Source organism: Zeugodacus cucurbitae, chromosome 5, assembly GCF_028554725.1.
Source record: "Zeugodacus cucurbitae isolate PBARC_wt_2022May chromosome 5, idZeuCucr1.2, whole genome shotgun sequence".
NCBI classification, from domain to species: Eukaryota; Metazoa; Arthropoda; class Insecta; order Diptera; family Tephritidae; genus Zeugodacus; species Zeugodacus cucurbitae.
In genome coordinates, this window is record NC_071670.1 from 6,462,922 (window position 1) to 6,488,814 (window position 25,893).

The window sequence follows — 25,893 nt, forward strand, 5'->3', positions numbered from 1 at the left end:
TTTTTTAAAATAATTTTTTTTTTTTTTAATTTTTTTAAATTATATTTTATAGATTTTAACTTATTTCTTGATATTAAAATTTTACCTGAAACTATTTATTACCATTATCTATAATATTTATTATTTTTATTTTAAGACTCCTTTAAATTTGTTTCGCGTTCAAATTATCATATTTTTATTTCTTTAAATTTCTGAATTTAAAATTTTAGAATTTTTCAGTTTTTCCCATTATTTAACTTTGTTGTCAAATTCTTATTTTTTTTAATTTGTAATTTTTTTCACTGAATACAAATTAATTATTTTTATTTTGTATTTGCCACATATTTTTATTAATTTTTTTTTGTTGATTTTTATTTTTTTTTTTACTTCTCAAAAATTAATGTTTATTTTTTTATATTTGTCACATATCTTTTATTATTTTTTACATTTATAAATTAGTTAAATTATTTTTTTAATTTATCACTATCTATTGAATTTAATTTTTTTGTATTTGCAACATATTATTATTTTTTTTGTTAAATATAAATTTCTTTAACTTTTTTAAATCTATCACAATTTAAATTTTAGTATTTTAGAGTAGCCACATATTTTTAGCATTTATTTATTTATTTTATTTATTTTTATTATTTTTTTAAACTTTAGATTTTAAAAATCTATCGATTTTCAACATGTATAAAATATATTTTTTTTTTAATTAATGCATAAATTTTTGCGATATTTAATTTTTCAAAAATATTGTTGAAACAATTTTTTTTTATTTTTGAAGAATTCTGTTTTAAAAGACTTCGCAAAACAATCACTCCCTACTATAATCCTCTGTAAATTTTCAGTGTAATAAACATAGCAACAAGGCTATGAAAATTTACTTACCAAAAAAGTATTCTGATACAAAACCAACTTTTTAAAAAATTTTATTTCAGCAGAATATTCCAAAACATATTTATAATATACTTTTATTTTCTAATTATTATTAATTTTTTAATTCATCCACATATTATTATGTGCCTTACAATTTTTATTGTGATAATACAATTTACATATATTTTATTTCATAATTTTTTACATATTTAGAGAAAAATTTAACTTTTACTATTTGCTTAATTAAATTTTTTTTTCAATTTTATCGACAATTATTTTATGACTCCAAAGCTGAAACTCCCGCTGAAAAGAAAAAAATATTTAATTTGAAAATGTGTGTGTTTCAAAATGTTTTATATTTTCAGATATTAGATACTAAATTTTAATATTTAAAATTTAAATTTCTGCGTACGAAACAGTTTCTCAAACTAATTCATTCACAATTAATTTTCTTTGAAACGGGCTGCAATTTTAAATTTAAATTAAACTGATATTACCCTTTATCTATATAAATTAAATATTCTATTATATGTATATTATACACATACTTTTATATATTTTCTCAATAACATTATAGATCTGTGTTATATAGAAGCTATTTATAGAGTCTATAGACACCGATCAATATCAATTCTAATTTCCATTCAAGAGCACGGCATTTCCGATAAGAACGCACAATATATATTCAAATATATATACAGTATATAGCTTTCTATATTCCGGCTGATTATGTTTACACTTTACACTATAAAATCATAAATCGTATCAGCTGAAAGCTATTTGTGTGGATTCTCACGGGCTACAGTTAAGCGATAAGCTTCTGTGCTGCCTCAGCAGTATACAAAACAAAACAATTCGCGAAAGCCTGCTGAGCTACACAGCATCAATGAGAGCGGTATAAATCGCTTATCAGTGGCTCAGCGACGCGTTAGACCGCCTTTAATTCCGTTTCTGTGAAATGCGCACAGTGAATTCAGTGTGAAAGTGTACGTAAAAGTGAGCGGTGCTATCAAAATGCGAAATATTTGTCGGCGCGTGTTATTTTCTACGATGCTGCTAACCTTGCTCTTGCTAGGTCATGTAAATCGTGACGTCTACGCAGCGACCGTTGCGACAACAGAGGGGCGCGTGTCAACGAATGCAAATGCGGATCAAAGCACCTCAACACCAACGTCCACAAGCGCGCCTACCAGCGGTAATGCTACACCGCCTAGCTGCGCAGCGGATTACTGGCCGCGCCAACTGGACACCATGTACAATTATGTGGACGATGTAATGTGGCCCTGCGACGACTTCTATGAATACGCTTGCGGTAATTGGCGTGCACCATATCAATTGCGCGCGCGCGGTGCACACGACACACTGAGCGCCGTCAAAGCGGATAATAAACAACAATTGATGGCGTTTCTATTGGACAAGCAAGAGGCGCTTGAGCAAAAAGACACGCGCTCAACGCTTCAGCGCAGCGAAAATGTAGCGGTGCGTTTCTTCAACGCATGCGTCGATCGCGTTACTAACGAGGACGGTTTTACTGGGCGCTTGCATTCGGATGTGGAAGCCGTCGCGTTGCGCACATACACCGACGAGCTGCGTCGCATAAGCGATTGGCCCGTGCTGAACCCCCATTGGCAGGCGATTGACTCGAACGACACACTGAACTGGGGCACGTACCTGAGCGCGGAGCTGCGTCGCTTTGGCGTGCAGTCGTTATGGCGATTACTAGTCACCAGTAACTGGCAGCAAGCAGAGCAGCAGATTTTCTACATTTCGGCGCCCGCTTTCGATTTGCTCAAACCGACGCGCAACGCGGCGCAATACGACAGTGACTCGGAGTACATATACAAACGGTATGTGAAATATTTGATGTTGGATTTGGGTATGCGAGTACGCCGCGCACAAGCGCTTGCCAGCGAAGTGGTGGAATTTGAGAAACAACTGTTTGAGCTGGTGCCTAGCGCGAGCTTGGTGCTATTGCGCGAGCCACAAACGCTGGCGTCATTGGCCGCAGAGCTGCCTGAGTTGAATTTGCGCGAATATTTCGCGGTAGTGGTGCGCGATATAGCCGTTGAGTTGCCCAACGATTACGCGGATCGCCTGCTGATTGTGGCAGATGTACCGTATCTAAGGAAGCTACGCGATTTGTTGAAGCACACTAAACCGGAGTTGCTGGCTAAATATTTGCTTGTGCAGTTTTTGGCGCACTTCGAGGTGCGTCTACACGACGAGGAGAGCTATCAAGAGCAGCGCGACTACTGCTTACAACAACTGCACAGCTTTCTGCCTGCGGAACTAACGGAGATTTTCATGCGCCTGCAGTACGGTGACACAGGGGATGCAGCTAATTATATGGCGCACACGCAGAACGCTTTAAATGACATTTTCTCACAGCTGAAAATGCAATTTGAACGCGCATTAAACGCTACGAATGTATTTGAACGCGACGCGCTCACCAAATCGCGCGGTATGGAGAAGCTGCACGCAATGCGTCTACTGCTACCGCAAGCGGCCAACACCAGCAAAGCTCATTTGCCATCCACCATAACGCTGAGCGACAACCATGACGCGAATTTGCTGAAATTGTGGCGCTGGCGTACGCACAGCCAACTGAACGAAGTTCTCGAGACGCTGTTGACAGGACGCAGCGCGCCGCCTGCCTACAACAATTACGGACCACTGGATGTGAACGCCTACTATCGCCTGAAGAAGAACGCTATAGCATTGCCTATAGGTATTTTGCGCGCGCCCTTCTACCACAGCTGCCTGGAGCCCGCGAAAATATACGGTAGCTTCGTCTACATCCTCGCGCACGAGCTGATGCATGGCTTTGATTATGACGGCCTCAATTACGACCAGGCGGGAAATGCGGTGGGCAACTGGGGTGCCAAAGCCATAATAAAATTTGGCACCAAATCGCGTTGCTACCTCAGTGAGCGTTACGATGATGGAGAAGTGACATTGAATGAGAATATCGCCGATACGGAGGGCCTGCGCCTCTCTCTGGAGACCTACCGACGCAGTGTGGGCGAAAACGCCACACTAACGGTGGAGCAGCTGAAGCTATTCTTCTTGAGCTTCGCGCAGACGTGGTGCGGCACAAGCGCGTCAACCTCCAATAATCTGCACGATGCGCATTGCGTGCGCGTCAATAATGTGGTGAGTAATTTCGAGGAATTCACCACGGCATACCGCTGCGGCAAGCAGAGCCCTATGAATCCGCCGTACAAATGCAGCATATGGAGCGAAGAGTAGCGGAATGGAGCGTGCAGGGCCTATAAATTGCTGTACAGTTACATTTTGCATTGTATATATTGTTTTTTATGTAGATTTCAATAAAATTTTGCGTATTGCATTTAAAAGGAACGTCGTTTTTGGTTTTTTGTGGTGGTGGGGCCGCAAACCTATTAGCGATGCACCCGTTATGCCTGTGATTCCACTAAAAAGGCTACTGCGCTCGAAAAGCGCTGAAAAAAGGGCAGATCGCATGGGGATAGCGGTAAAAACCCAGCAAACCATTGCAGCGGGGCATTATTGGTGATCATTTACACCTAAAATCGATGGTATTTCGATCGGGGACCGATATTCTGTGCATTCTTCCTCGTATTTGGCCACAAATCGCTTTATAATTCGATATTCTAGTGTAATATGGTCGAATGAAAAGCTGGGAAACGAGATTTCCCCTTTTTGAAGCCGTTTTATTGCCCTAAAATGCGGGGGAAAGCAGTATCCCACTTTTTGTGCCAAAATTTGGGACCTAAACCGTTTTTGGTACAAATTTTGCACTAAATTCTGCAGGTGTAGCTGCTGCAATCCGTTCTACATGCCTTGCGCTGCTTCCTATTGCCTTTTGGAAGCTTTCTGGCCGTGGAATTTTGCAGAAAACCGGCTTTTGTAGGCTGGGTTTAGGTAAAATGAGCTCAAAAAGGGTGCTATTGCATTCAGAACCCCATTCTGGAAGCAATTTCTAGTAGAATTTAGCAGAAAATCCGCTTTTGGAGCCTGGGTTTAGGCAAAAGCAGCTCAGAAGGGGTGCTACTGTATTCAGAACCCCATTCTGGAAGCAATTTCTAGTAGAATTTTGCAGAAAATCCGCTTTTGTAGGCTGGGTTTAGGCAAAAGCAGCTCAAAAAGGGTGCTACTGCATTCAGAACCCCATTCTGGAAGCAATTTCTAGTAGAATTTTGCAGAAAATCCGCTTTTGTAGGCTAGGTTTAGGCAAAAGCAGCTCAAAAAGGGTGCTACTGCATTCAGAACCCCATTCTGGAAGCAATTTCTAGTAGAATTTGCTTCTAGAATGGGGTGTAGCACCCTTTTTGAGCTGCTTTTGCCTAAACCCAGGCTCCAAAAGCGGATTTTCTGCTAAATTCTACTAGAAATTGCTTCCAGAATGGGGTTCTGAATGCAGTAGCACCCTTTTTGAGCTCATTTTACCTAAACCCAGCCTACAAAAGCCGGTTTTCTGCAAAATCCCACGGCTAGAAAGCTTCCAAAAGGCTATAGGAAGCAGCACGAGCTATCTAGAACGGATTCCAGCAGCTGTATCTGCAGAATTTAGTACAAAATTCGTAGCAAAAACGGTTTAGGTCCCAAATTTTAGCACAAAAAGTGGGATACTGCTTTCCCCCGCATTTTAGGGCAATAAAACGGCTTCAAAAAGGGGAAATCTCGCTTCCCAGCATTTTATTCGACCATATTACACTAGTATATCGAATTATGAAGCGATTTGTGGCAAAAAATGGGGTAGAATGCTCAGAATATCGGTCCCCGAACGAAAAACCCTCGATTTTAGGTGTAAATGGTCACTAATAACGATCCACAGCAATGGTTTGCTGGATTTTACTACAGATCCCATGCGATCCACCCTTTTTTGAGCGCGTTTCGCACGCAGTAGCCTTGCTAGTGGATTTTTAGGTATACCGGGTGCACCGAATTTAGGCTACACCCCCACCACCCCGATAAAAACCAAAAACGACGCTCGTTTTAAATGCTATATGCAAAATTTTATTGAAATCTACAAAAAAACGATATATACAATGCAATATAAAGCTGTACAGCAATTTATAGGCCCTGCGCGCTCCGTTCCGCTACTCCTCGATCCATATGCTGCATTTTTACGGCAGATATATGGGGCTCTGCTTGCCGCATCGGTACGCCGTCATCGAGGTTGACGCGCTTGTGCCGCAACACGTCTGCGCGAAGCAGCTTGAGCTGCACCGCCGTTAGCGTAGCATTTTCTCTCGCACTGCGTCGGTAGGTCTCGATAGCGAGGCGCAGGCCCTCCGTATCGGCGATATTCTCGTTCTCACCGCATTTCCCGCTTGGTGCTTCGTGCGCGATGAGCTCCGTATACTTTCGCGGGCTCCAGACAGCTGTGGTAGAAGGGCGCGCGCAAAATACCTATAGGCAATGCGATGGCGTTCTTCTTCAGGCGATTGTAGGCGTTCACAGCGTCCTGTGAGCAGCGTCTCGAGTACTTCATTGAGTTAGCTGTGCGTACACCAGCGCCACAATTTCAGCAAATTCGCATCGTGGTTGTCGATTAGCTATATAGCGGATGGCAGATGAGCTCTGCTGGTATTTGGCGCTTCCTTTAGTGAGCGCGTCGCGTTCGGCGCCATATAATTAGTATACCCAGTGTCACCGTACTGCAGGCGCATGAAAAGCTCCGTTAGTTCCGCTGGCAGAAAAGTGTGCAGGTGATGTAAGCAGTAGTCGCGCTGCTCCTCGTCGTGTAGACGCACCTCGAAGTGCGCCTAAAAACTGCACCAGCAGCTCTAGCTAAGCGCGCTTCAACAAAGCGGGCAGCTTGCGTAGATACGGTACATCGGCCAAAATCAGTAGGCGCTCCGCATAATGAACGGCAATATTGCGCATAATCGTAGTGCGCCAGGTTGCGCGTCGGTATCAGCAAATCGAAAGCAGGCACCGAAATGTAGGAAATCTGCTGCCCTGCTAGCTACCAGTTGCTGTCTCTGCGCTCAGGTACGGTTGTCGTTCGAGTCAATCGCCTGCCTATGCGACGCAGCTTGTCGGTGCATGTGCGCAACACGACGGCTTCCACACTCTAATGTAAGCGCCCAATGGACCCGTCCTCGTTGGCACCGCTACCTTTTCACTGCTCTGAAGCCTTGTAGCATTACCGCTGATGGACGCGCTCGTGGGTGTTGGCGTTGAGGTTAAATGAAAAGAGAGAATAAAATAAAACTTTAATTAATAAAAAATTGTAATTAAAATATTTCTGCAATGTATTCTAAAATATCAGTATTTAAAAATATGTATTCAATAAATATTTTATTAACAAGAAATGTTTTAAAAAAAATTTATTGTCAGGTTTTGAGATTTAGTAATTAGAAAATATATAAATATTTTTGGAATATTTAAAATTATTGTTTTCTTCTATCAAATGCCTAGGTAAATATATACGTTATTGTACAATAAGATTGCGCAATATTTTGAATCAATAAATGGTCTTCAACTTCTCTTTAACTCATATAATATAAAATGAAATAAAAAATTACAATTAAATAGTTATATTTTATAAAAATAAAAATAAATAAATTAATAAGAAATATAAAAAAATCATATACCAATAAATAAATAAAAATTTAATAAATATTGCATTAAACTTTTGAATTTGTATATAAAAACATACTGAAAGTAGAAATGAATAAAATTAAATTAAATTAAAAATAAAATAAAAATAATACAAAAGTAAAAAGAAAAATGAAATATTAAAAAAATAGATATAAAAAAATAAAAAAAGACTAAATATAAAAAAATATAAAATAAAAATTAAATAAAAAAATTAAAATAAAAATTAAATATTAAAAAATATAAACAAATGAAATATAAAAAAAAATATTTGAATTTTTTTAACAAAAAAAAATATTTATATAATTCTGATAAAAACAAAATATAAATAATAAAAACAAAAAAGTTAATAAAAATGAAATATTAAAAAAAAAATAAAAAAATTAAAATAAAAATGAAATATTACAAAAAATTAGATAAAAAAATATAAAAAAATTAAATATAAAAAAAAAATGTTTATATAATTTTAATAAAAACCAAAGTAAAAATAATAAAAAAAATAAAAACAAAAAAGATAAAAAATTTTAAATATTAAAAAAATAAATATAAAACAAATTAAATAAAAAAAGTAAAATAAAAATTAAATATTACAAAAAATTAGATAAAAAAAATATAAACAAATTAAATATGAAAAAAATATTAAAATCTTTTTAACAAAAAAATATTTATATAATTTTAATAAAAACAAAAAAGTTAATAAAAAATAAATATAAAACAAATTAAATAAAAAAAGTAAAATGAAAATTAAATATTAAAAAATTAGATATAAAAAATATAAACAAATTAAATATAAAAAAATATTTTAATTTTTTTAACAAAAAAAAATATTTATATAATTTTGATAAAAACAAAATATAAATAATAAAAACAAAAAATTTAATAAAAATGAAATATTACAAAAAATTAGATAAAAAAATATAAAAAAATTAAATATAAAAAAAAAATGTTTATATAATTTTAATAAAAACCAAAGTAAAAATAATAAAAAAAATAAAAACAAAAAAGATAAAAAATTTTAAATATTAAAAAAATAAATATAAAACAAATTAAATAAAAAAAGTAAAATAAAAATTAAATATTACAAAAAATTAGATAAAAAAAATATAAACAAATTAAATATGAAAAAAATATTAAAATCTTTTTAACAAAAAAATATTTATATAATTTTAATAAAAACAAAAAAGTTAATAAAAAATAAATATAAAACAAATTAAATAAAAAAAGTAAAATGAAAATTAAATATTAAAAAATTAGATATAAAAAATATAAACAAATTATAAAAAAATTAAATATAAAAAAATCTTTAAATATTTATAATAAAAAAAAAATATTTATATAAAATTTTAATAAAAAAAGTAAAAAAAATAAATAAAATACAGAATTCTCTGACAGTGGAAATTCAATAAATATAAAAATTAGTAAAAAAAATTATAAATATAAAAATTAATTCAAAAACATAAAAATTAAACAAATAAAAAAATAAATATAAGAATTGAATGAAATATTTGAATTCTTATTAAAAAAATAAATTAAAACAAATATTAAATAAAAAATATAAATTAAATATATTTGAAAATTAAATTTTTAAATTTTTAAATTTTTTTAACTAAAAAATATTATAAAATCTATTAGATACTGCATTTCGCATTTTTGTTTCTGTGTCATTGAAAATTTATATAAAAAATAAAAAAAAAAAATCCAAAAATTTAGTAAAATTGTAAAGTTATCCCTCCCAGCTATGACAGTTATGTATTTATAGCGTAAGCTCGCGTTGCACGAAACTTTTCGCATAGGTCGTCACATATTGAGCGCATTGTTGCTTCCCATTTTTATTATCACTCAACTTCAACTTCACCATAGACATATACAATGTATGTATCGTATGTGTATAAGCATGAAACAAGTAAGTTTGTGTGCATTCATTTATTCGACATGCCAGTCAGGTACAACAAGTCGAAGAACAATAAATGTCAATTATAAGAGCGAACAGTGAGCATATCGACCGTCGCGCCATTTTCGGTCAGCTGGCGCAGACAATGTGGCGCAGGCATAAAATAGACGAGCGCACACAAAACTATTCTATATAAATATGATATATGCACACGCATACACACAAAAGGTAGTAATGAAAAAAATAATATTTGACTGTTAGTTGTAACGGTGCAGGAGGCATGCAACAGTTTACAATGTGACCAACTGTGGTCAGCATGACAGTGTTTTAATTGGAGAGAGAGGGAGACACATGCACACACACACACACACTCGTACAAACAAGCGCGCGCTCATAACTGTTATATAACGACAAATTGTTGCACGCCACCTAACCCCCTCACCTTACCAACTGTCATTTAGCCATGGGCTAGTCAGCCAGCCAGCTGTATCAATCGTAAAAAATATAAATTTTTGTATAAATCCGACCCGCTGACCATTTTATTGTCGTGACGACGCTTTTATGCCTACCCACTCATAATGACAGCAATACACACACACACACACTCACACACGCCGACACACATATGTACATTAATTTGTGCTGCTAAAAATAATTGCTTTTCCACGTGCCACATGACCCAGGATGGCTGTTAGCTACCATATATATGTATATGCATATAGGCCTGCGTGTGTGGTGTGTGCATTTATTTTTAACCTCCACTTTGGGGTCTAGGCTTTTTATAGCAACACACACGCTTCGTGCACTGCATTTCATTGCAATTGTGTGAGTATATGCGGTTACACATACATCTATATCTATACATATGTATATAAAAGCTGTATATAAATACAAAACGAAATGTGAAAACCGAGAAATTAATACAGTTTTTGCTGACGTAAAAAAGAAAACTTTGTAAAAGTTATTAAAGTAATTAGAGGTGCTGCTTGTGATTTCACTGTGCGCCGCTAAAGCACAGCACATGTGTCAGTTATAATTATGTGAAGTTTGGTTAGCTGCAGCAAAATTTGGCAATAAAATAGTTACAGCGAAATTTCTAGCAATAAAGTAGACACAATATATATGCTGCTTTCTAGAGAAGAGACAACTTGAGAATTGGTGTGGAGAAGTAGAGCACAAATTTATTTTCCACTAAACAGTATAGTAAAATAACTAAATATTAATAAAGCTCATTCTAGAAATAATATCATTCTATTCAAAAGTACTAAAAACATGGTACTAAAAAATTTAGAACTATAAAATTTCAAGCTTTGGTACAAGAAAGATTGTACCAAAAACCAATGTTTTTTATTGTTGTACTAAAAAAAGAACAAAATAGTACCAAAAATTTGGCACAAAGTGACTGTACTAAAAAAGCAAAACGTTTTATTGTTGTACTAAAAAATAAAAAAATAATACTAAAAATTGAATACAAAAGAGATTGTACTTTACATTGTTGTACTAAAAAATATATATAAAAAAATAGTACTAAAAATTATATGCAAAATTATTGTACTAAAAAGCATTATTTTGGAATTCTGTAACAAAAAAATAAAAAAAAGTGTTCTAAAAATTAAAAAAGTACTAAAATTGAACAAAATTATTGTACTAAAAATTTAGTACAAAAGAGATTGTACTGAAAAGCTAGTGTTTTCATTGTTGTACTTAAAAAATGAAAATAAAAAATAGTACTAAAAAATTTTATGAAAAATTATTGTACTAAAAAGGCATTATTTTGTAATTTTGGTAATTTTGTACCAAAAAAATTAAAAAAAAAAAGTTCTACAAATTTAAAAAGTACTAAAATTGTGCAAAATTATTGTACTAAAAATTTAGTACCAAAAAGATTGTACTAAAAAAAAGCTAGTTTTTCATTGTTGTACTATAAAACAAAAAAATAGTACCAATTTGTCACAAAGTGTACTAAAAAACAATTATACAAAATTATTGTTGTGCTAAAAGATAAAAAATAGTACTAAAAATTTAGTGGAAAAAGATTGTACTAAAAAGCAATTTTTTATTGTTGTACTAAAAAATAAAAAAGTACTAAAATTATGCAAAATTATTGTATTAAAAATTTAGTACAAAAGAGATTGTACTGAAAAGCTACTTTTTACATTGTTGTACTAAAAACTAAATAAATAATATAGTACAAAATGACTTTACTAAAAAGCTAGTTTTATCATTGTTGTACTAAAAAAAAAAATTAAAATAGTACCAAAAATTTGGCACAAAATGACTGTACTAAAAAAGCAAAATGTTTTATTGTTGTACTTAAATATACAAAATAGTACTAAAAATTTAGTGGAAAAATATTGTACTAAAAAGCAATTTTTTATTGTTGTACTAAAAAATAAAAAAGTACTAAAATTATGCAAAATTATTGTATTAAAAATTTAGTACAAAAGAGATTGTACTGAAAAGCTACTTTTTACATTGTTGTACTAAAAAATATAAATAAAAAAAAATAGTTCTCAAAATTTTATGCAAAATTATTGTACTAAAAAAGCATTATTTTGTAATTTTGAACCAAAAAATTAAAAAAGTGTTGTAAAAAAATAGTACAAAAAAGATTGTACTAAAAAGGCTCTATTTTTATTGTTGTACTAAAAACTGAATAAATAATATAGTACAAAATGACTTTACTAAAAAGCTAGTTTTATTATTGTTGTACTAAAAAAAAAAAATTAAAATAGTACCAAAAATTTGGCACAAAATGACTGTACTAAAAAAGCAAAATGTTTTATTGTTGTACTTAAATATACAAAATAGTACTAAAAATTTAGTGGAAAAATATTGTACTAAAAAGCAATTTTTTATTGTTGTACTAAAAAATACAAAAGTACTAAAATTATGCAAAATTATTGTATTAAAAATTTAGTACAAAAGAGATTGTACTGAAAAGCTACTTTTTACATTGTTGTACTAAAAAATATAAATAAAAAAAAATAGTTCTCAAAATTTTATGCAAAATTATTGTACTAAAAAAGCATTATTTTGTAATTTTGAACCAAAAAATTAAAAAAGTGTTGTAAAAAAATAGTACAAAAAAGATTGTACTAAAAAGGCTCTATTTTTATTGTTGTACTAAAAACTGAATAAATAATATAGTACAAAATGACTGTACTAAAAAGCTAGTTTTATCATCGTTGTACTAAAAAAAAATAAAAACAAAAATAGTATTTTTGCACAAAATGACTGTATTAACAAAGCAAAATGTTTTATTGTTCTACCAAAAAAGAATAAAAAATAGTACAAAATTTTTAATAGAAAAAAATAGTACTAAAAATTGAATACAAAAAAGCTATTTCTTATTAGGTCTACAACTTTGCTTCCGCCGTTTTCCAATTGATGTCTTTAGGGTCAAGCAAGGGTAAATAAAGGGTAAAGGTAAATCGATAAAATCGTTTTATATCGATCTTGGACCAACAAAATTTTCTTATTCTCTACTGAAAACGTCACTTTTTGAGCCGAAACAAATGTATGCGGGAAATTTTGCTTTTCTTTTTTAATTCCAAGGAAAGTGCGGCAGAGGCTCATCGACATTTGTAACCGTTTTTATACAAAAAAAAGAGCCTTAAATTTACAAACAAAAAACGTCGGAAACAAAGTTGTAGACCTAATAATTTCCATAAAAAAATAGTAGTACAAAAATTATTATACCACAAAATTAAAGAAAAATAATATACTAAATACATTTATATAATTTAGTACTAAAATTAAAAAAAAAGCAATTGGTACTAGTAAGTTATTGTACTAAAAATTCTGAAATATGAATGTGTGAAAACCGTACTAGAAAATCTAAAAAACGCTTTTTATGAAAAAAATATAGTTGTACTAAAAATAATAAAAAAATATATTTTTTTATTTTTGGAAAAAAAATATTGAAAATTGAGTACAAAAATTGTTGTATTAAAATTTAAAGAAAAAGAAAGTACTAAAAGTATTTAAAAAATTTAGTACTAAATAATTCTTAAATTCCTTCTAGTGAAAAAACAGCAGCTATGAGAACTAAAAACTCAGCAAGTTGACAATTTTTCACAATTCTGAAATATGAATTTTTAGTACACAATATTTTTAGTACAATTTAAAACAATTTTAGTTTGGATTTTAGGAAACTTTAGTAACAGTATTCCATACTTAAAAAAGTTCCAACAATGATTTAAAATTTTGAAATATTAATTCTTAGTACACAATAGTAGTACAATTTTAAATGTTGTACTAAAATGTTTGAAATGCAATAGTATTAGAAAATCTAAAAAAACACTTTTTATAAAAAATATAGTTGTACTAATAATAGTAAATACTTTTTGTAAAAAAAAAAAAATTCTTGTACTAAAAAATATTTTTTTTTTTTTTATTTAGTACAAAAGAATTTTAAAAAGTTTCCTTCTGGAAGCAGCAGATGTGCGTACTAAAAACCCAACAAGTAGATAATTTTTTTACAATTCTGCCATAAATATTAAGAAATATGAATTTTTAGTACAATCTACAAAAATTAAATTTGGATTTTAGGAAATTTAAGGAACAATATTCAAAACGTAAAAAAAGTTCCAACTATGATACAATTTTTAGAAATATTATTTTTTATTACACTATTTTAGTACAATTTTAAATAATTTTTTCTTGCTTCAGAAAACGTAAGTAGAAGTACTAAAAAGTAGAAAGCTAAATATTTTCCCCAATTATGATTAAAAAAATATAAAAGATATTAATTTTTAGTACCCAACTTTTAGTACAATTTAAAATAATTGGTTTTGGCTTTTAGAAAACATGAATAGCAGTAATCAAACTTATGAAAAGTTCCAATTCTGATAAATTTTTAAGGGATATTAATTTTTAGAACAAAAATTTTTAGTACAACTTTCAATTAATTGCTTTTAAATTCAAAAACTTCAGTATTCAAAGTATCGAAAAGTTATAAAGTTCAAAATTATTCAAATTCTACCAAAAATATTATGATATTTTAATTTTTAGTACACATTTTTAGTACAATTTTGAAAAAACTATGTTTTTAGAAAAAAGATTAGCTGCTGAGCTGAGTTGAAGTTTTTTTATTTAGTACGAATTTTAGATTCTAATTTTTAGTACACATTTGTAGTATAATATTAACTACAATATTTATGATAAAAAAACTCAGCCTTAAAGCTCTTTCATTTAGTACCAAAAAATTAATTTTTTTCAAATCAAAATTATTTTGTTGTCAAAAAGTTCAAAGGCAACGCCAAATGCTCAACTTAACCACACTGTAAACCGACCACTTATGCTACAAAGTCTCTGGCTTGCACTTAAGCAAAGCTTACGACTAAAATAAATGCCACAAAATCAAAACATCATCTCTTATTAGCGTAAATCTACATACAACATGGAAGAATACGCAAAAGACGCGTCTGCAAAACATACACTCATACATACATATATACAAATTAGTGAACGGAACAAAGCAGTTTTTGCCGACGCGCCGCCATTCGCATGTTAATAAATAAGTGCCATAAGCCAATCTGCGTGGCGTGGCCTAAAAGGAGCAAAACCAATAAGAGAGAGTGTGTGTTTATATTCACACTCGCATCCAACTTTCACATCGCCATACCAGCACTGCTTTTAGGCGCACAAGCCTAGCACGATGTGTATGTATATTAGTTGAAATTTTTTTGATATGCCGCCGGCCGCAAAACCGTCTGTTGCTTTATATTTGACTTTCTGATCTCGTACGCTTGCTTGAGTCACACTGCTATGCTCTTCGCTATTTATTTGTTTTTTTCCTATGTTGAATTTTGCTTTGCTCTGCTGCCTGTCGTTGATTTGCGTTCATTGTCCTTGTGCTGAGATTTCATTTATGCAGCTGCCTTTCGAAAATGACAGATTTTTATTATTGTTTTTTATGCTGCCTCTCAAGTTTGATCGCTTTTTGGATTTTACTATTATGAGACGGGGGGCAGAATGTATGCATGCAAAACTTAAGTCATGTGAGCTCTTGGCTGTCTACGATAAAAAGAAAGCTTTGCTCCATTGATGTTGTCCTTTTCAAGGTGGCGCAAGACTTTAATGCACAAGACACTTTTAACTGTCTATAACATAATGCTTTAGCTGGAAAATACTGTGGCTTGACTAAGTCAATATGTTTTATTGCCTGTGTATAACGTACATATATATTTACGGCGATAATTAAATTTTATTCTAAGAATAAATCTCAGGAAAGAAGGAAAGTATAGAAAGAAAATCACTAGGAGCACATTCTAAGTGATTCTCTAAACAAATTATAAACTCATTTACCGATATCTGAAAATAATGTGAAGTCAGAACTCGGTACTAAAAACTATTTACATACACTCATTGTACCGCAATATTATACAGACTAACAAAAGAAGACTGATGCGCCAAAAATTAAACAAATTTACAAAAAAGATATGTATTAAAATTTTAGTACTAATTTTCCGTACACTAAAAATTGTGTTATTAAAGACACTTCGAATTTTATAAATAAATTTAGAACTAAAAATTTTCATAGAATTTAGTACTAAAAATTTATTTATCAAAATTTATTTTCCAAAACAATTGTATACTAAAACGCTAAAATTTGTTTCTTCTCTTATAATTAAAAAATATAATAAATTTAGTACCAAACTTTTGGCATCGAGAGTTAATTAAAGCAACTATTTGTCATTTCTAATAGTACGAAAAAAGTATGAAAAATTTAGTACTAAATTTTCTGTGTTTCCAGTCCCCGAGAATATGTAATAAAAATTTAGTACTAAAACTTCATGCTGAAAATATTTTACCAAAATTTAGTACTAAAAATATTTTTTTCGCACTAAGAATATTTTAATAAAATTTGGTACTAAAATATTTTATCTCAATGCATTCAAATATGATAACAAAAATATTTATCTTAAAAACTCTTCTAAATATTTTACAAAGATTTTGTACTAAAAATTATTTAACAAAATTTAGTAAAAAATCATTTTCTGATTTTAATACTAATAATATTTCAATAATAAATTTTGGAAAATTTAGTACTAAAATTTGGTAAAAATATTTTTCTAGTTCTAGCACTAAGAATATTTTAATAAAATTTAGTACTAAAATATTTTATCTCAATGCATTCAAATATGATAACAAAAATATTTATCTTAAAAACTGTTCTAAATATTTTACAAAGATTTTGTACTAAAAATTATTTAACAAAATTTAATAAAAAATCATTTTCTGATTTTAATACTAAAAATATTACAATAATAAATTTTGGAAAATTTAGTACTAAAATTTGGTAAAAATATTTTTCTAGTTCTAGCACTAAGAATATTTTAATAAAATTTAGTACTGAAATATTTTATCTCAATGTATTCAAATATGGTAACAAAAAATGTGTATCTAAAATTCAGTACTAAAAAATATTTTACAAAGATATTATTTAACAAAATGTAGTAAAAAAAAATATTTCAATATAATAATAAATTTTGGAAAATTTAGTACTAAAATTTGGTAAAAATATTTTTCTAGTTCTAGCACTAAGAATATTTTAATAAAATTTAGTACTGAAATATTTTATCTCAATGTATTCAAATATGATAACAAAAAATTTGTATCTAAAATTCAGTACAAAAAATATTTTACAAAGATATTATTTAACAAAATGTAGTAAAAAAAATATTTCAATATAATAATAAATTTTGGAAAATTTAGTACTAAAATTTGGTAAAAATATTTTTCTAGTTCTAGCACTAAGAATATTTTATTAAAATTTAGTACTGAAATATTTTATCTCAATGTATTAAAATATGATAAAATTTTTATATAAAATCCAGTACTAAAAATTATTTTACAGAGATATTATTTAAACAAAATTTAGTAAAAAATCATCTTCTGATTTTAATATTAAAAATATTTCAATATAATAATAAATTTGGTAAAATTTTTTTCAAGTTCTAGCATTAAGAATATTTGACCAAAATTCAGTACTAAAATATATTTTACTAAAATTTGGTACTAAAAATAGTTTATCACAATTTAGTACTAAAAATCATTCGTTGATTTTAATATTAAAAGTATTTAAATATAATAATAAATTTTGGTATTCAAAGTAAATATAAAATGTAAAATTGAGTACTAAATAGAAAGCCCCAAATATGTGATAACAAAATTATGCAGGGACCTGGAATATGTACTAAAATTATAGTACTAAACTTTCATACTGAAAATGTGGTACTAAAATATAGCTAACAAAAAAATATTTAATTTTTAATTTTACCAAAATTTAGAACTAAAAAATTAACATAATTAAGTACTATAAATAATTTTCTAAATTTAGTAGTAAAAGTATTTAAAATACAGTAATATAATTTGATATTGAAACATAGTGCTCAACAAATTAAGCAAAAACAATTGATAAGATACTAAAGTGAAAGCTAAAAAATTTAGTACTAAAAATAAAGTCTCAAATATATGATGCTAAAAAAATAATTTTGTAAAAAGTTATAATAATTTGCTTTCAATTACAAAAAAAAATACGAAAAACAAAAATCCCAAAAAAAAAAATATTTAAAATTTTGTACTAAAAACTTGATTTCAAAATTGTATACTATTATAAGATTTTTTTAGTAATTAAGCATGTATATGCACATGAGAATATTATTTCTACGTTTTTCAATTATTATTAAAAACAACATGAATTTCACACACTCTACAAGCAGCACTCATTTGTCAGTTACAATCATGGTTCTACATTGCGTATACGCAACCTTTGTGACTTTCACACTGTTTTGCTGCGCTCTGAGCTTTACAGTTTACACTCTGACATATGAGTGGCATGTAATCAATGCAAATTTATGTTAAGCGTATACACAAATGCAAAAGGCACATGCATACACCCACATACCTCAAGCTAAAAGTCAAAGTATTTGAATATGACAAAGCTGGCAGCGGTTTTAGTGTGTCAACTACTACTACTACTTTGGTGCAATAACCTGTCAATGCAGAATTTTATTTACTATTTTTTACATTTTATGCTTTGAGTACTTTTGTATATAAATTTATATATGTGAATGTGAGTCAGTATAACATTCAAGGTGCTCGTAAAGTAAGTCAGCGGGAGAAAGTGAATGAAAAAGACGAAATGCTGACGAACTGGCAGCTGGCGAACTTGACTGCAAGTGTCGCACTAACACACACCAGCACATGCTTTGTTTAAGCAACGCCTTCATGTAATAGAAACTCATATATATATATTTGTATATACTCATACAACAATATATGAATTTAAGTCAAGCTAAAAAGTTATATACTCTTAGCAGGGTAGTATGCTTTCTAGCGCAAGCAAGTCTTTCAATTTACTTTCACTCGTGTGCACTTTTTGCCATTTGTGGTTTTGGTAGGTGTGTTCAACGGTGTACGTTTATGTACAGTAGTTTTCCGAAATAACGAAGTTTCTCTCAGGGGTTCGTCGATCTACGCTCTTTTTCCAACAGTTATACTCTCCTGGATTACACGAGAATTACCTGGATTACTCGCGTAGTCAACATTGTTTTTTTATTATTTATATTAGGTGTCCTTTTACTCTGGAGGGTCCCTTGGGTGGTGAATCGCAGAGTTGAACTTTAATTATAAAGAACCGGAGGGTCCCCCCGAAGGTGGTGAATCGCGGCTCTTGTTTTTAGTAAGTTATTGGCTGTACAAGCCTATATTTATTTATATTTCGGATTTATAATTCTCTGGAGGGTCCCTTGGGTGGTGAATCGCAGAGAATTCTAATAGTTATAAGCTGGAGGGTCCCCCCGAAGGTGGTGAATCGCAGCTTAGGTTTTATTTTTTTATAGGCTGTACGAGCCTGTGATTATTTGTGATTAAGTCCTTTTACTCTGGAGGGTCCCTTGGGTGGTGAATCGCAGAGTAGAACTTTAATTATAAAGAACCGGAGGGTCCCCCCGAAGGTGGTGAATCGCGGCTCTTGTTTTTAGCAATTTATTGGCTGTACAAGCCTATATTTATTTATATTCTGGATTTTATAATTCTCTGGAGGGTCCCTTGGGTGGTGAATCGCAGAGAATTTTATTATTTATAAGCTGGAGGGTCCCCCCGAAGGTGGTGAATCGCAGCTTTGATTTTATTTTTTTTATAGGCTGTACGAGCCTGTTGTTATTTGTGATTAAGTCCTTTTACTCTGGAGGGTCCCTTGAGTGGTGAATCGCAGAGTTGAACTTTAATTATAAAGAACCGGAGGGTCCCCCCGAAGGTGGTGAATCGCGGCTCTTGTTTTTAGTAAGTTATTGGCTGTACAAGCCTATATTTATTTATATTCTGGATTTATAATTCTCTGGAGGGTCCCGTGGGTGGTGAATCGCAGAGAATTTTATCATTTATAAGCTGGACACACACACATGTAAATATGTTGATAAGAATTTTATATGGATTCTATATGTGATTTTTGTATAGCGTTTGACTGCACAATTTTAATTTGGAAAAATCGGTTCGCACTAAAATAAACTTTAAAAATTAATTGAGTACTTTTTTAGTACAAAAATTTAAAAACTATAATAGTTTAGTACTAAAATTTTTGGAAAAAAAAATTTATTTTTCTGTAAAACAATAATTTTTAGTACTATTATTTCAATATTATAATAGTAATATTTATACTCTTGTGGTACTAGAATTTTAAATATATAAAATTTTTAGTACAAAAATTTTACAGAAATAGTAGCATTAGTGCTAAAGTTTCAATCCGTAGAAAAAAAATTAGAAGAGCACCAATAATTATGAACATAAAACCTGCCCTGAACTTGTACTAAAAATTGTTCTAAAAAAGTTAAGATCACATAATATTTATATTCGGCATTTGGAGTTGGAAAAAGAAATGCAATACAATTTTAGTACCAGAGTGTTAGAAATTATAAATATGTATTTAGTACACTTTTAGTACTAAGTACAGAAATTAAAATAATTCAAGCAAATTAAAAATTATTCATAATTCTGGTTATAAATTTCAGACTAAACTTGTACTAAAAAAATATCCAAATTGAGAGAAAAGTTAGAAAAATTTTTAAATTTAGTATAAATGAAATGTTTATATTAATTTGGAGATTAATTTTGTACTAAAATAAATATTATGTCAAGTTAATGTACTAAAGTTTGCACAAAAAAATTTTAGTGCCAAATTTAAGTACAAAGCATTTATCATACTGTTGAAAATAAATATAATGTATTAGTACAAATTTAAAAATATAGTTTTTTAAAACTTAACAGACTCGAGTGCTAAAAATTTCAAATGCTTCAGAAAATCGTATTTGATATTTTGCCCAAACTAAAAGGTACTAAGAAATAATTAGTGACGAACTCGCCTAAATCCTAAACTGTTCTAAAATATGCTTAATATTACAAACGCCATTGAAAATATTCAAAATTGCCTTATTAATGTAAAAATCTTTGAGGTGATTAACCATAAAAAATTTCTACAAATTTAGTACTAAAAATTTGTATTGATTTTTATTAATTTATGAATGTCAAATTCGATTTGGTTCATAAAGTGCACAGCAATGCCTTGAGAAAGAAGTTTTTTAAAAGCAGGTACTATTTGTGTACTAAAAATTTGTACTAAATTTTTATGGTAATTTTTCGAATTATCAGTAAATAGTATGAATAGGAAAATATTTATTTATTATATGATGTATTCAAAATATTGTGTACTAAATATGTACTAAATTGCTTTCCAAATTGTACTAAATTTTTAGTTAATTTCTTTTTAGATCGTAAAATATCTAGTTCAAAGAAAAAATTCAAAGAAAAATTAAGTGTACTAAATTTTAGTACTAAATATTTTCGAATAAAGTTGCAAATTAAGAGCTTTTTGTTATGGTTGGGTGAATCTGGTGTTGAACACGAAAAAAGTCATACATTTTTTTTAAAGAAAATTTATAGATTAAAAAGAAAATTTTGTGATTTTTCGTATAAGAAAAAAGCATATGAAAATCATCAAAATCAACCACCTTCAACTTAAAGCTCAGTCATTTCATCATTATATCCATAATTTGTGAATTCATTTGCCGTTACGTTACAGAAGTTGTTTGGAAGAATATGCGTCAAGTATATTTTGCAACAACAACAATTTAATAACATACAAAATATTACACAGACATACAAATGTATGTATATATGAGCATAAATTAGCCACGGCAAGAACACACAGACAAGTATATACAGCCTCTCAAATAATACAATTAAAATTTCGGTTACAGTTCTGTGTGAAATAATATATGTATGAATGTATGTGAGTGTGCGCGCAATGCGTTCACCAAAGCATACAAATGCACGCTGCTGAGACTTAAATATTCATACAAAGTGAGTAGCGTGCTTGTAATTGTCTCTCGATGCTTGTGTGTGTGTGCCTGCAATTGTGTGCGCATTGGTGTGGATTTTGTTAATTAATATCCGTCGCGTAGTGATTAAATACTCTGATGACGGTTACTAAGCCAACCAAGGCTGCCGAAATGTTGCAACAACGGCAACAACAAAAACCGCATGAATGTAGAATAGTAGTAAGGAGGAAACCTTTGATGGAGCACACAAGTAATAACAATGTGGTGAACCAGCCAATACGGTACTCGTAGTGTGTTGCGCGACAAAGTTTTGTGTGAGCAATGGGCAATGAGCAACGTGTTTTGGTGTAAATTAAATTATAAAATTAGCATACTTTAAGGCGTTTAAGTGCTTTTTGACATATACTGGGTTTAAAATGTGTTTGAAAAAAAAATGTAATTTTAAAAATAAATTGAAAAGGGAATCAATATATAATTTAATCAATTTGAAAAAAAATTTTGTTCGAAATTTTTATTCCGGAAAAATATTGTTTTTTTTTTTTTAATTTTTATAAAATAGATTATGTGATATATTTTTTTATAATTGAAATAACAACTTTATATAATAATTAAATAAGTGAGATGAAAGTTTCGAAACGATAAAAAAAAATTACAAAAACACAAGAAGAAAACAAAAAAAAAATTTAAAAAAATGAAAAGAAGATTAAAACCCTTTGCAAATAAATTTTAAAACCAATAATTTTATTTACTTTCTAATTTATTTTTAGCTTTACTAAACATAACAAAAAACTTTTTGCTTAAAAAAAAGAGACTACCTTGAAATGATTATATTACAATAAAAAAAATGTTAATATATTTTGTTCAAAATTAGACATTTGTTTAAAAAAAAATAAAAGTATTTTAATAAAAAATTATTTTAATATCAATTTTAATCGAATATATTACCGAATAAAACTTACATAAAAAAAATTATTAATGGAGATAATACTTTAATTTTTATTTCATTTGTAACATTAAAATTTCGAAAAATTTTAAAAATTATAATAATATACAGTATACTCTCGAAAAGTAAATCGATTGGTATTTTGGGTAATTTACTTTTTCGAATAATTTACTTTTCCAAATATATACATAAATTATATGTTTTTATAATATTAAATGCATTTTTAAACTTAAAAAATTCATTCATTTATTTGCTTCAATAAAACATATGGATTTACATGAAAAACATATTTACATTTACATACATACATATGTATTTACTATGAAGAGAAAAAATCTTGAATATTCTTTTGTTTTTTTTCTTTTGCAATATATTTTCTGACCATTTTTGTGCGACAATTCAAAAAGTCTGACACCTGATTTGCATCGTTTTCATTTTTAAACTAGTGGATCAAGTAGGAGAGTTTATTTACTAAAAAGACGCGATAAACAAGAGAGTAAGTGTTTTTGCAACATCGTAAAAAACGCTGCTTGCTTCGTTTCGAATTTTTTATCACATTCTCTGAAAAGTAAATTAAAAAAATTACTTTTTCGAGGTGCATGTGTAATCTTAAAGGTGATTAACTTTTCCGCGATTATTTACTTTATGAGAATTTACTTTTCGAGAGTATACTGTATAGAAAATATTATCAAAAAAGAGGATGGATAGTCTTGATTTTTTTAGAGAAAAATAAATATTTATTTATATAATAAAACAAGCGATCATCACAAATGAATTCTTACTTATAAATTTATTAGTAAAATAATAATTAAAAAACAATATTAAAAAATTTGGTTTTAAAATTTTAAAAATTAAAAAAAAAAAATTAATCAACCAAATTTAAAAAAATTCAAAAGAAATTGAATAAAAAAAGTTAAGAAAAAATTAAAATAGTTTAAGGCAATAGTCTGTTTTACAGGCTTCAAAAATCGATTTTTCTGTTTTGTTTTAAATCTCTTCCAAAACTATCCAAGAATATGTCTTTAAAATTGCAGAGGCCAATACGACATATTTACTAAGCTAGAGCAGTTTTAGTGGCCGAGCGTCGAGCAGGTGCGAATGCTCAGGCAGACTTTAAAGCGCGTTTTGTCGAGTTTTCATTTTCACAAGTGTTAGAAAACGGTGCCGGCGATAGCAAAAAGAATATATGTATGTCCGATCGAAAAAAACCAAAGTGATCTAGCTTCAGTATTAAATTATATTCTATTTGAACTAAAAAAGTTGGACAAAAGTATTATTTAAACTACTTGTTTTGCAACTTAAAGTCAATTTTTTTTTCTTAAAAAAGTGAATTTTTTTTTCAAACTTCGAAAAAATTTGAAATTTTATAACTTTCGGTATTTTTTTAGTTCATAAAGAAAAGAAACTTATAAAAATTAAAAAAAAAAAAATTGGTTCGACTGTTTCAGATGCATCGCACGACCTCCATCTCCGATTTGGCACCGATTTACAAGTGCAGACTTCAGGTGCTCCAGAAAAATACTTCAAACTTTGAAAAAATTTCAATATTTTTTAATAATAAATATTGTTTTTTTAAGCCTTAAATATAGTACACTATCGTCTTAAAATTCCGTTTACCGCAATTATTTCCTTCCCTTTAAAAAAAATTGCTAAAAAGACGCTTTTTTTCGGCTTCTAAAGCAGACTACTGCCTTAAAAGAAAATTATTACTTTTAATTCAAGCTCATTTAAAATTAAGATAAAAAATGGAATTTTGAAGAAAATAAAAATTTTTCCCAAAAAAACTACACCAAATTTATACCGAAATCACTCAACTTCTTCCCACACACACACACTTTTAGGGAAGTCAAGAAACAAAACAAAATTCGCCTTAAAACCACTTAACGTTACTCGCATTAGCACTTGAGTTGATTTCTTAAGACACTTATGCTTGCGGCGGCGCTGCACACAGCAGCTTTTCTGCTTGTGGCAGTGACGATGCCACGTTTTACGACTTTACGCCATGGCAATGCCACTTGCTAGTTACGGTGCAGAGCACCTGTGCTGTGTTATGTGGGAATTATTTGAAATCATTAGTTAATAATACACAAACATTAGCAAACATATATATATGTATGTATATGTATGTACATATGTATATACATTAGTATGTGGAATCATAGTAGATACATATAAGCGGTAGAGTAGTTCGTGTTGGCTGGAGTGTAGTTTTGGCAGTCGAAGTGGCACTGGTTAGCATAAGATAGTGCTAATTTATCGCAGCCCCACTAACAGCGCAAGGAATGGATTATACTCAAATATCTGTAGGATACTTAATTCTTATATGCAGTTGTATAAGCAGCTAATTAATTTCGGTAATTTTTCACTACAAAATATGCAGCTTTTACTATTCATAGAATTTTATGGCAAACAGTGTATGCTGGCTTCTTTACTTCAATAATTTAATTTTGCATTCTCCAACCCAATGCACACGACTTACTCTAGCAAGCAGTCGCTATTGGGCATGCCAGCCACCAAATGGTCGTGTCAAAATTTCATTTAACCCGGTGAAAAAAAAAAAATAAAAAAAAAATATTATTTGCCCAAAATATACAACTCACGCACGCTCATAAATTAGTGCAAAATGCGAATGTATGCATAGGCAAATATATGCATTTACCGAAATATATACATATGTACATACATATATATAGTATATACGCAGCCAAGTGTATGCCCCTGCATACGTTCTATATTTTACAGTAACTATTTTAATAAACACACTCGTATACATAATTACATACAAATGGCGGTACTGTGGTTGCCAGTGCTGGCTGCTATCTACAATTTACCTGCCCGACGGCTGAACGCTTAATTAAATGTTACACATACCGCGTGTAGCACAGCACTAGCACTGCATGAGCTGCGTTTCTATATATTTCTATGGTGTATGCTTGTGTAAGCGCAGCATAAACATAGCTATGCATTTATTTTATGGCAGTCAACACCTTTTCAACGTGCAACGTGCGTGCTTGCAATGCATATTTTTGGCTTATATTAGTACACACATACATATGTATATACATATACATAACTGTATATAACAGTAAAATATATTTTTCTGTTCTTTTTTGCAATTTTTTGGTGTATTCTCCTTTCAAAAGTTGCCACTAGACAGAGCGCGTCAGCGGTTTTTGCCACTGAAATAACGCGTTTTCATATTTTCATAGCATACATTTAGGTTGTAGCGCGCTTATATAATAAATATATGTAGTATAGAGCAAATTAAC

General features: G+C 29.9%; 2 protein-coding genes across 7 annotated transcripts in view; one reads left to right on the plus strand and one right to left on the minus strand.

Moving 5' to 3' along the window:
* The window catches only part of LOC105216726 (high affinity cGMP-specific 3',5'-cyclic phosphodiesterase 9A), a 226,243-nt gene that overhangs the window by 192,075 nt on the left and 8,275 nt on the right, over nt 1-25,893 (plus strand). The window lies entirely within an intron of this gene.
* LOC105216730 (uncharacterized) overlaps nt 970-25,893 on the minus strand; it is a 230,424-nt gene continuing 205,500 nt past the window's right edge. For 3 of the 6 annotated variants that reach the window (XR_008471219.1, XR_008471220.1, XR_008471221.1), the window contains 2 exons: nt 1,407-6,997; nt 971-1,161 (listed from right to left, as the gene is read on the minus strand). The gene's annotated coding sequence lies outside the window, so the exon portion shown is untranslated. Of the gene's footprint in view, nt 1,162-1,406; nt 6,998-25,893 lie in introns of all 6 variants that reach the window. The other 3 variants (XR_008471223.1, XR_008471222.1, XR_008471218.1) reach the window with 2 other exon arrangements.